Raw genomic sequence first — 11,626 nt, 5'->3', positions numbered from 1 at the left:
ATGCTAGAAATGTTCTAAATCTTGATTTTTTTTTTTTTTAGCTCTTGTATGATTATGTGAATTTTTTTTTCTTTTTGCTTTTTTTTTTTTTTTTTTTTTTTTTTTTTTCAGAACAGGTTTTCTCTCTGTAATAGCCCTGGCTGTCCTGGAACTTGCTCTGTAGGCCAGGCTGGGCTCAAACTCACAGAGATCTGCCTTTTTCCACCTCCCAAGAGCTGAGATTAAAGGTGTGCAACACCCCCACCCAACCGACGATTATGTTAATTTTTAAGCACTGTACATCTTATGTAATGCACTTTCCCATACCTATATTATGCCTTAGTAACAAACTTTAAATTGATTTATTATATGTGCTTCACATATGGGTGGTCAGAAGACAGCTTGCAAGAGTTAGTTCTCTCCTTTTATCATGTGGGCTTTGGGTATGGAACGCAGCTTATCAACCTTAGTATCTGGTTCCTTTAGCTCACCAAGAATATGTTGATGGTCATTTAAAAATATTTTATCATGAGAACTGGAGAAGTGATTCATCAATTAAGAGCACTGGTTGAAGACTTGGGTTCAATTCCTATCACCTACATAGCAGATCACAGTAACTACAGCTCCAGTTAGAAAAGCAGTAAGTGCTCTTAACCCATGAATGATCAGTACAGCCTCTCCCTCTTTTTAAAAATACTATATGAGCATGATGTGTGTATTGCAGCCAACTCTAGGGTCTTGCACCTTCTAGGCAAACACCATCATGCCATTCTCAGCTCAAGGATCCAGGAATTTGCATGAGCCAAAAATAAATAAAATCATTGTTTTCTTCAAACTCATGCTAAAGCTTAGTATTTCTTTATAAATGAAGATAGGATTAATAAGGATCGGGATAAACAATTAGGCTGAACAGATGTTTATTCAGGGAGAAATAACCCACAACATAGACAGATGAACACCAGCAGGTTCCTGGTCCCAAGGATGCCTCCACAAGTGCTCCTGTCTCCATGCTGCAAGCCAGAGCACTCTCCAAGCCCCTTCCTCAGACCTAGTTCCCACAGGTCACGTCCAGCCCTGTCTCCACCCACCATGGGTGAGGTCTATGCCACAGGTGCGAACAAGGTGAATATCTCACTACAATTCCCCTTTTAGTCTAAAGAAAAAATTTGGGCTAGATACATAAACTATATACAAATAGTGAATAGCAAGTGTGCTCTAAGAAAAGGAAAATTGAGAGCAAAACGACCTACATATATAGTCCTAGGATGAAGGCATAAGGGAGTTTACAATAGAGTTGTCCTAAGCTAGTACCTAATATATCTAACTGGGAAGAGAGAATAATAGTTGTGATAGTTTAATCTTCAACCTCATCAAGACCTGAGAAGGAAAATAACGATACTAGGGTAGACATAAAGTGCAGATGGGCAACTTCCAAAAGGTGCAGCGAGGACAGAAACAGCAAGCCACCTGGACAGTCACCCTAGGTCTCACAGCAACGTTGGTACACCCAGTTTTGGCTAAGGCCAAGAGAACTTGAAAGACCACAACAACAGCAGGGAGATAGAAAGGCTGTCTTACCCTGACTTGGCAAGGTTCAGCAGTCCTCTATATTTGTCTCCTGCAAGCATGTAGGACTGCATGTCCAAATCAGTGGTCATGGTGGGGGCAGTTCTTTGTCCAAGAGGCCATTGGCCGAAGTGAGGATGAACTCCAGAAGGAGCAACAACCGTGTCCAACATATTTTCAGGAAAGTGCACGGTGCTGTCAGGAGCAATAGTGTCTCATGTCAACAGAGTACTAATATTAAAACATTTAAATGCCATGTTCTGCATGTCTATGAAGTGATTGAAGATTCTGAACTAAATCAGCCAGTGTACTTCAAGGATGTATTGACCTCAGAATGGAAACCAGGATATGTGTTACGTTGGGGTAGGGGTTTTGCATTTGTATCTACAGGAGAAGAAAAAGTATGGATACCATCTAAGTTAATCAAGATCTGAGTTGAACAAGAGAAACATCTTAATGAAGAGAAATGACAAGTCATCCAACAAATTAGGTCCCATGAGGTGTGCGGAGACCTCTCAAAGGTAGGGGAAGTGTTCTGTTCTTGTCCTTACAGGAAAACAGAGACTTGATGCTCCTGTAGAGGGCCTGGATTCAATTCCTGGGACCGACAGCTGCCTGTAATTCCAGTACCAGGGGATGTAATGCCCTCTTCTGGCCTCTGTGTGGTACACAAGCATACATGTAGACATGAACATCTATACACAAAATTAAAAATGAATGAATACATGAAGATAGGACCAGTGAGATGGTTCAGAGAGTAAAAGTCTTGCCTCCAAGCCTGATGAACTGAGTTCAATTCTTATTAACTCTCTGTCTCTCTCTTTCTCACACACACAGAGAGGCATAAGTGCCCACATACACACAAGTAAATAATAAAATTGTCAACGAAAGTACTTTAAAATATAAAAGCAATCACTCCCATTACAGTTCTTGCATATATTTCAGAAATATTTATGTTCATCACTACAATGAAATTACTGTGCTCGAGGCTAGAGAGATGACTCAGTGGTTGAGGACATGTACAGAAGATTCAAGTTCCTTTCCCAGCTGTTGTCAGACAGCTCACACCTGTAATTACAGCTCCAGGAGGATCCGATACCTCTAGCGTTTTGTGGGCATCTGAGTTCATGAGCATGGACATGCATACAGACACACACATAATCATATAGTTAAGAATAAAACAGATCTTGAATTTTTTTTTTTACTCATTAGACCTGACCTTGATCCTGTTATTTAATATATTAATGTTTGTCGGAAGCTGTCTTTGTGGGGTTGCAATAGGAACCAGCTGAGCAGCCCCAAGTTTGCACCTGAGTGGAGGTGTGTGGATAAGGTAAAGGCTAACTACAGATGATAAAGAAAAGACAGAAACACAGAATAAAAGTCAGGAGGGCAGATCAGTCAATACTGAAATGCCTCGAGGAATTTATTTTTCACAACTCTTGTATACCTTAACCAAAAGGGGGAAACATGGTATCATGTATATGGGACAAACAGAATTTTCTTCCTCACTTATTCTAAAGGTTCAGTAACCACACCTTAGCTTCAACTTCTCATTCCCTAGCCTTGAGGTCAGGAGTAGCCACACCTCAGACTCAGGTCTGTTGTTATTTAGAATAAGACAGACAGACATCCTACTGTAGCCATACCTTTGAACTTTAGGTCTTATGGCTTGCTGAGGACAGTTTTGACTTCCTTGTCCTTGTGCCAAGATGGAGTGCAGCCATCTTTATGGGCACCAACAAATGTTAAACCATGTATCTACCATATTTTTAGTAATAAGTAATTTTTAGTGATAAGTTGATTTTTATTTAGTTATTTACTTTTATAATCTTATGTGCCATATATATATATATATATATATATATATATATATATATAATAAAAGAATTCATTGGCTTAATTGACTGCCACCAGACCAAAACTGGAAGAGGATTCTGGGCACAAAAAAAGTACACACAACACACACCCTGTACTAATGGTGGTAATAGTATTTGTTATTTGTTTAAAACACTCAAATTCTGAAAAGCTTGAGCTTTTTATGCCTAACATGACTATTTTATATATGTATTTGTTTATCTATCTGTATACACATATATGTGTTTTGTGTTGTATATGTTTACGAGGGGCACATGCATGCCCCTGCAGAGTCTAAAGTCCCTAGGTCAAGCTATAGGAATGTTGGGATTTCAGCCACTCAACCCCATCTCCTGCTTCTATGGGTTCTGTGAATTTGAAATGAGGTCGTCCAACACTTTACCCACTGAGCCACCTCCCTATTCCTTATTTTATCTTTGAGATAGGGTCTCATATATGTCATACTGGTGTCAAATCCATGACATCAGCAAAGAACATTCTCTTGCCTTCAGTTACTGAATGGTAGAATTATAGTCACATGACCTCATACCCAAATTTGACATGAACATACAAGGTTCTCATTGTGTCCCTCGAGAATGCCACAATGCCTTGTTGTCCCATTATTGGTGATGAGAGTAATCACTGGGATAAAGAGGCTAAAGGCCTCTTTGTTTTTGAATAATAGGTGATACTTGAGTAGTCAGTGTCAGAGCTTGGGGTCTGACAGCTCTAACAAGCCAGGTTTAGCCTGTTCTCCATAGGTAACTTAACAGAGAAAAGCAATATATTTAACATAGCCACACTGGGAAAGAGGCAAATTATGAGTTCCATTAACACCCTCTTCCCATTAACCTTCAGGATTCTGACATGAGTTATAGGTTTACGCAGAAGGCAAGAGACACACATAGTGTAACTGGGCCAGTGAGATGGCTCAGTAGCTAAAAGCCAAGCCTGGCAACCCGAGTTTGATCTCTAGAACTTACATGGTGGAAGGAGAGAGAGTTGTTCCCAAAAATTGTTCTCTGACCTCCAAATGCATGCTATTGTAGCCTTCTTTCTCCCTTCCCCTCTCTCTAACACACACACACACACACACACACACACACACACACACACACACAATTAAAATGTAATAAAAAATTTAAATAGACATGTGTAACTAAGCAGTGTTGGCCTCTGTTTGTGGTGGCTTGAATGAGGATGCCTTCTCTAGGTCTATATATTTGAATACTTGATACCCACACCCGGTTGGTAGAAACGTTTGAGAAGGATTAGGAGGCGTGATGTTGTTGGAGGAGATGTGAGGTTTCAAAAGACTCACAGCACACTCCCAGTGTGCCCCTCAGCATCCTATTTTCAAACCAAGGTGTGAGCTCTCAGTTGTTCCTGTCTAGGTGCTTTCTATTTCATGGACTCAAAACCCTCTGAAACCATAGGCCTGATTAAACACTTTCTTTTATAAGTTGCCTTGGTCATGGTGTTTTGCACAGCAATGGAAAAGCAGCTAACACTGTAAGGAGTACAGGTTTTTCTTCCCGCCGCTGGTCTTGTCCCGTCGCCGCACCAGCCCAATTAACACACAGAGCCTCTGTATTAGATATAATCCTGTTGGCCTGGTTACTTGTTTCTTATCGGCTAGCTCTGTCTTAAGTATTAACCCATTTCTGCTGACCTATGTATTTCTCTTACCGGGGAGCTGGCCGGCATACTGCTTTCTCCCGACTCTCCATCTTGGCTCTCCTTCTTACTCTTTCCTCCTTGTCTCCTAGTCCCGCCTCTCTTGCTTTTCTATTGGCCAACAGTGCTTTATTCATTAACCAGTATGAGAAACATATATACATAATGACATCTCCCATCATAACACTCTGGTACAACCTTATCTATATAACAATTTCCAGACCAGCCAGAGCTCCACAGTGAGACCCTGTCTCAAAAGAAATTTTAAGAAGGTGGATGAGGGTAGTTTATATTGGCCCCATTTCAAACCCTAGAAACGGCCCACACACACCCACATAGATACAAGAACTAGATGTACTCCTAAGGAACCATAATGTATCCATCACTCAGCTTCTACAGTTATTAACATGCCCTAATCTTGCCTCTTAGGTGGCCCCTTCACCCTTCCTCCACAAAAGATACTTCCATACAAATTCATTCTATATGATTAAATATAACTCTGTAAAAGTCCCCTCCAAAATACACACACACCGCTAGTACATTTAAAAGTAAGTAATTCCTTTATGTCTTTTAGGTATTTAGTCAATGTTTAGATTTCCTGATTGCCTCATCCATAGCAAATCAACATCTAAATAAGGGCCAGGCATTTAGTTTAATTAAGATGTCTCTGCCTAGCAGAGAACTCAGAAATCTGAAGCAATGCAGTGAGAGCATGTCTAAAGAAAGATTTTTTCTTTTTCATGCCACTTAGTAGTTGAAACTGAATTACTCAGAATTAACAAACACATCTTATTAAAATTGATTAACTAAGCATAGAATCTTCAAATGTATGGAAAAACAAAATATGCACTCAATCACTAGTCCAAAAATAATGAGCGAAGAATAAGAAGAAAATACCCTTTGAGATTAAGCTTTTACAAGTGTTACTCCTCACAAAACCAAGCCCTTGCCTTGCTGGTGGCTGGCCAAGAAAGGTGCTAGTACAGTTCTAGGTCATGGGACTCAGAGGTATGGCCTCTGTAACCTGACCAGGGACCTGTTGAACCATTCACACTTCTGTTGGGGGGGCTAGGCTGTGGGCTGTTCTTCACTTTCTCATCTTAGTATCCCAAGTCATGAACTGTGAACCACATTTGGATTAGCCTGAGTTTGATTGCTCATTCCAGATGGCTACAGTAAGGCTGTGATGACCTACAGAACGGTTCAGTTAGGTCTATGGTAATGGAACTAGAGAGCAAGTGACGCAAATAAACTTACATAAAAAAACAAATGTTGATTCTGGGAGACCTATGGCCTGGCTGCACTACTGTGCTCTCTTAGAGCTGTGAGCCTTTCCAGAAGGAGAATGACAATTAGTTTCTCTATTTAGTCTTTGAGTTACATCATAATGGGATACACTTCAAATCAAAACTACTAGCCAACTAGCTTGCAGATTATATCCATTTTCTGCAGCAGAGAGAACAAACTGACAGAAGCTAGGTAGGATATACAAGAGAAATGGATGGTCTTACAGTTCAGGGGCTGGAATGAAGGTGTTGGCAGTATTGGTTCTTCTGCTGATAATGACAAAGAATCCATTCCATGTGTCTCCCCAAGCCTCTGGTAGTTTGCTGAAAGTATTTGGAGTTCCTTTATTTATGGACTTACAATTCATTCTCTGCCTTGAGCTTCACAGAACATCCTCCCGTTGTCCAAAGGGATGTCTTTGCCCAGATTTCTCCTCTGTGATGAAGCCTGCCCTGACTTCATCTAGACTAACTCCATCCATCCATGACACTATTTCTAAATAAAACTACTTTCTGAGATAGTGGGGATACACACTTTTCTGCCTATCACACTGATTTGTAATAAATAGATGTATGGGATTTTCACTGAGTTCTCATCAGTTTATGCAGTTGCTTCTTTGCTGTCCTGGGAAAATTCCATCACTCTGCATATCACCTAGAGCCTAATTCTCTCTGAGAATCTTCTCCTTCCCTCCCTTTGCTTTCCTCCCCTCCTCCCTTCTTGCTTTGTTCTTTGTTCTTTGCAACACTGGGCTTGATTAGTTCAAGAATTACTCTTGTTTTGCCTTTCAAAGTCTGAAACTGTGTTTTGAATAGATGGTAACACCTGTTAATTGTGGAGGACATTTAAGAATTGCTGAGGGAGCCAGGCAGTGGTGGTGTGTGACTTTAACCCCAGCAGAGCAGAAACAGGTGAGCTTTTGTGAATTTGAGGTCTGCCTGGTCTAAAACGCCAGTTCAGAGTTTCAGGATAGTCAGGGCAGTCAGGGAAGCCCTTTCTTGAAAAACTATAAACAAAACAAAAAAGAATTGCTGATGGTATTTATTTGATCTCTTAGCATTTCCCTCCACCCTGGTTCTGCTCCTGCCTCTCTGAGCATACCAGCAGTAAAACCAACTGGAGTTAGACAGACCAGGTTGCATGACTATCTTTCACACCTGCTAGCTGTGCAAACTTAGGCAAATAGCTGAAAGCCTTTGAGCCTTTCCCTGTCGTCTATAGAACATGGACAATAACTGAACTGCACATTGGCAAAGATATATGTTTAATGTACTTCAACTAGTGTCCTAGTTATTTGTTCTCAACCTCCTATTCTGGCCTTTATTATATGATCACCATTAGAAAGTTCCTGTCTCCAGCCCACACTTCTACTATAGCACCCATGAGGCTTTGCTTTGTGTGACTTTTTACATGTGTGTTTCTTGCTACTGAATAGTGAGTCATGAGGGTAAGGATTTGTTCTTTTCCCAGCACCTTGAGTACTGTTTGGGGCATGGTAGCTAATAGACCTTCAATAAATGTTATCTAAATTAATGAAATCTTTCTGAATGATCTTGTCTTAATTCCATGCCAACTTCCTTCATATTTCAAGCCATTCCTATGCAATGGTAAGTAAACTCAAACCACTCAAGCTAAAATAAAGTAAAATAAAACAAACAAACAAACAAAAAAAAAAAAAACTGCTGATGGATGACTGAAAATATTTAAGAACTTTTACATGTCAATATAAAAACAAAGTTTTACTCAATGGGAATTGTTTTGGGAAAATCTATCAAGAAGGGGAGCTCTAAAAGAACAAAAATTTGCAATTTCAATTACTAACTTTAATAAAAAGGAAAAGAAAGAGTAAAAATAGAACAAAACAAAAACCAAAGCAAAACAACAACAAAACTAACTGGGTTTCCGATTGTGTATAGCCAATGCAATCTTATAATAGTTTTAAAAAATATTAGTGTGGGCAGTAGTGGTGCAAACCTTTAATCTCAGCACTTGGGAGACAGAGGCAATCGGACCTCTGTGAGTTCAAGGCCAGCCTATTCTACAGCCTGAGTTCCAGGAAAGCCAGAGCTGTTACACAGAGAAACCCTGTCTCCAAAAACAAAACAAAAAGATCTTGAGATATTAGAACTGCTCTCTAAATCAACCTTCGAAATCATTGACAGTATTAAATGAAAAGTAAAGATCACTCACACAATGTTTGTGTACTTCAAGATACCATTAATTTTCATGTCAATGATACTCCCTAATGTTTCACTTCAGGCTGCCCTTAAATAGAACATTGAAATAGAAATTAAAAAAAAAAAAAAAAAAAATGTTCCCCTAGGCAGAATACCCTTTTAGGTTTCCTGTTGTTTTTTCATTTAAAACCTACTTATTATTATGTCAGTGCTGGTTGTGTGGGGTTGACTGGGGTGTTTGTGGGAGTCGTTTCTGTCCTCCCAACCACGTGGGATCCAGGGACAGAATTACAGTTCAAAGGCAGTATACCGGCTTAGATTATTTGACAATAAGTAACCTGTTCCAGTTTGATAATAGTACTCAGTTCAATAACAAGTCGGGTGCTGGCCTAGAAAACTGAAAAGCATTTCGCCCAACGTGGGGCTCGAACCCACGACCCTGGGATTAAGAGTCCCATGCTCTACCGACTGAGCTAGCCGGGCAGTTGAAAACTTGCCTTTTCTAGGTCCTTTCAAAGGAATCACATTGTTTTAGTTTGTTTCAAGTGGTGTACCATATGTTAAAAGTATCTCTTCCGAGCTTTTCTTTCTTTCGTTTTCTTATTTTTCTTTTCTTTTTTCTTTTTGTAAAATATCTTTCGAAACTAATTGTATTTTGTTTCTGCTTCCGTGAGCCCAAACTTCTGCAGTTTAATAAAAAATGTCTAAACGGCCCTCTAGCGGTCAGAATCTCCTGTTGCGTTCTCCTCTCCCTGCCGGCTTGGGTGTCTGACATCCAGAAGTTTCCCGCGCTGCCTGGAGCTGGGCGAGTGCTCCTCACGCGCGCGCGGGCACCAAAGTCGGGCGAACCCCCAGCACAACGCAGCTAACTAGGAGCTGGCGACAGACATGGTTTAGTGGGACCCTCCCAACACCAGCTAACCGGGTACTTGAGTTCCGTCCTTGGGAACCGACTGCTGTAGGCGGGCACTTTAAATTACACTTGTAATCTAAAATACATTTGAAAAAGAAGCTAACTGAACTGACAAGGCGCAGGAAGCTTAGAAAGACAGGAGATTCAGAAGACCCTTCCTTCCCCAAGGAGCTCCAAATGTGCTTTCCCGAGTCCTCGCCCAAGCTGGGATGGGCTTTGGGTCACCCACACTTCTTAAAGTAACCCCAATAAACTCACCAAGCTGAACTTGGGCGCAATGAGCCTGACAGCTAGTGACCATCAAAACAGACGTTTGTTCATGGATCCCAGGAAAAGCTACACAACACCCTCTAAATAAAGAATATCGACTGCCTAAACCGTGGCAGGAACAAGCTTCTAATTTACCATCCTAATCTAGAAATAGAACATCAGTGAGATGAGTCGTTATTTGTGACGCCATATAGGGTCAACAGTAATTATTCTCAGTTATATATGGATATGTTATATATTTACTGAGAAGAATGATGAGATCTGCCTGCCCCTGCTGGGATTAAAGGCGTCCTGCTTGAGCCACCACCGCCTGGCCAGAAATAGTTTATTGGGATCCATCCACCTTTAGATCTTATTGTTTGTTTACAGGAAACAAAAGGGAATTTTTAAAAAATAGGAACTCACTAAGAACCAGACTTTCCTTGAACTCAGAGGTCTGCTTCCTACCTCTGCCTCCTGGGTGCTGGGGTTGAAGGCATGCACCATCGCATCTAGCCTCAGTTTTATTTTGATTGCTAGAAATCAAACCCAGACCCTCCTGCATGCTAGGCAATGCCCTGTTACTGAGGGACATAGAGCCCCAGTACAGTACTACATCCTATTCCATGATTTCCTGTTAGATAAAACAAACAAACAAACAAACAAACCAGAGGATCACAATTTTCATATATAGTAATCGACCTAGACAAATTGGTTATGAGAAGATTTGAGAATCAACTGGAGAAATTTGATAGTTTGAATGTAAAAGATGAGATAAAGACTTGCTGAAATGGAAAAGTGTAGATGTTTGACCGATGAATAAAATGTCATCTTGCATGGCTAATGCCTTTAATCCCAGCACTCAGGAGACAGGCAGGTCTACTCTGTGAGTTCGAGTGCAGCCTGGTCTACAGAGAGAGTTCCAGGACAGGCAGAGAAACCATATAAAGACTAATATCTAGGAGAATGTAAAGAATTTTGTTTTCTTTTGAAAACTACACGCATACACTTGCTTCTGCAATACAAAGTGGGCTTTTGTTTGTTTTTTGAGTGGATGACAAAAGGAAGGGAGACCATTAAAACTTTAAAATGTGGCCAACAGTTAGGTTGACATAAATGAAACCCACAAATTCTGAATACTTCATATGTATAAGTGGATTATAAATCTGACTTGAGCCTTCCTGGCCATCAAGGAAAAGAAGGTACAGTTCATTTTGCCCATAACCCCCTGGGTTAATTCTATCCCTGGAGGTTCCAGGACCAAAAAGAGTCAACTGTAAGACTTTGTCACTTAGAATAATAATAATAATAAAAACATACTGCTTATAACATATGTTGACATTTTCTTCACACCCTCTAATTTGGCACTGGTTTTCATGTATCCTAGGTTACTCTTAAACCCTAAGTAGCTGTGACCTTGAACTTCTTATCCTCCTGCCTCTACCCTCCTGAGTGCTGGGAATACAAACATGTATCCCCATGCCTAGTTTCATGTAGGGCTGGACATCCAGCCTAGGGCTTCCTGAATTCAAGAGGCAAGGGGTCTACCAACCGAGCCACATATGTAGACTCTCGGTAAGTTGATTTCCATTGAGAGACTTGTACCATCTTCTGGCGTCACTGTGCTACTCTCTGAGAGGAGATCTGTGAATCCCTGTGGACTCCCATCTCCTTCTCTGTTTGGCACATACAGCCATGACTACACTAGATGCCTTAGAGATCAGGGTAGATCTTGGTAGCATGTTTTCTAACAAACAAAAAAAGGAGGCCTTAGGAAGGAGCCACAGGTCCACACTCCTTACTCCATATCCAGTTTCAGCCTTTCTGCCCTGATCCACATGGTTAGCTCCTACCCACGGGGTCCCCTTTTTCATTACTGTTCATTGGCCACCAGTCCATGAGGACAAAGGGGCAGAAGCAG

General features: G+C 40.8%; 1 non-coding gene across 1 annotated transcript; it reads right to left on the bottom strand.

Annotated features, from left to right (window-relative positions):
• Positions 1 to 8,953: 8,953 nt before the first annotated feature.
• Positions 8,954 to 9,026, bottom strand: Trnak-cuu (transfer RNA lysine (anticodon CUU)). Its single transcript has one exon. It is a non-coding gene; the product is annotated as a tRNA-Lys (tRNA).
• Between the last annotated feature and the right edge of the window lie 2,600 nt (positions 9,027 to 11,626).

This window comes from Phodopus roborovskii, unplaced genomic scaffold, assembly GCF_943737965.1.
Source record: "Phodopus roborovskii unplaced genomic scaffold, PHOROB, whole genome shotgun sequence".
In the NCBI taxonomy this organism is placed as follows: Eukaryota; Metazoa; Chordata; class Mammalia; order Rodentia; family Cricetidae; genus Phodopus; species Phodopus roborovskii.
The sequence above is the reverse complement of the archived record's forward strand: the minus strand, read 5'-3'. Positions and strand labels throughout refer to the sequence as shown.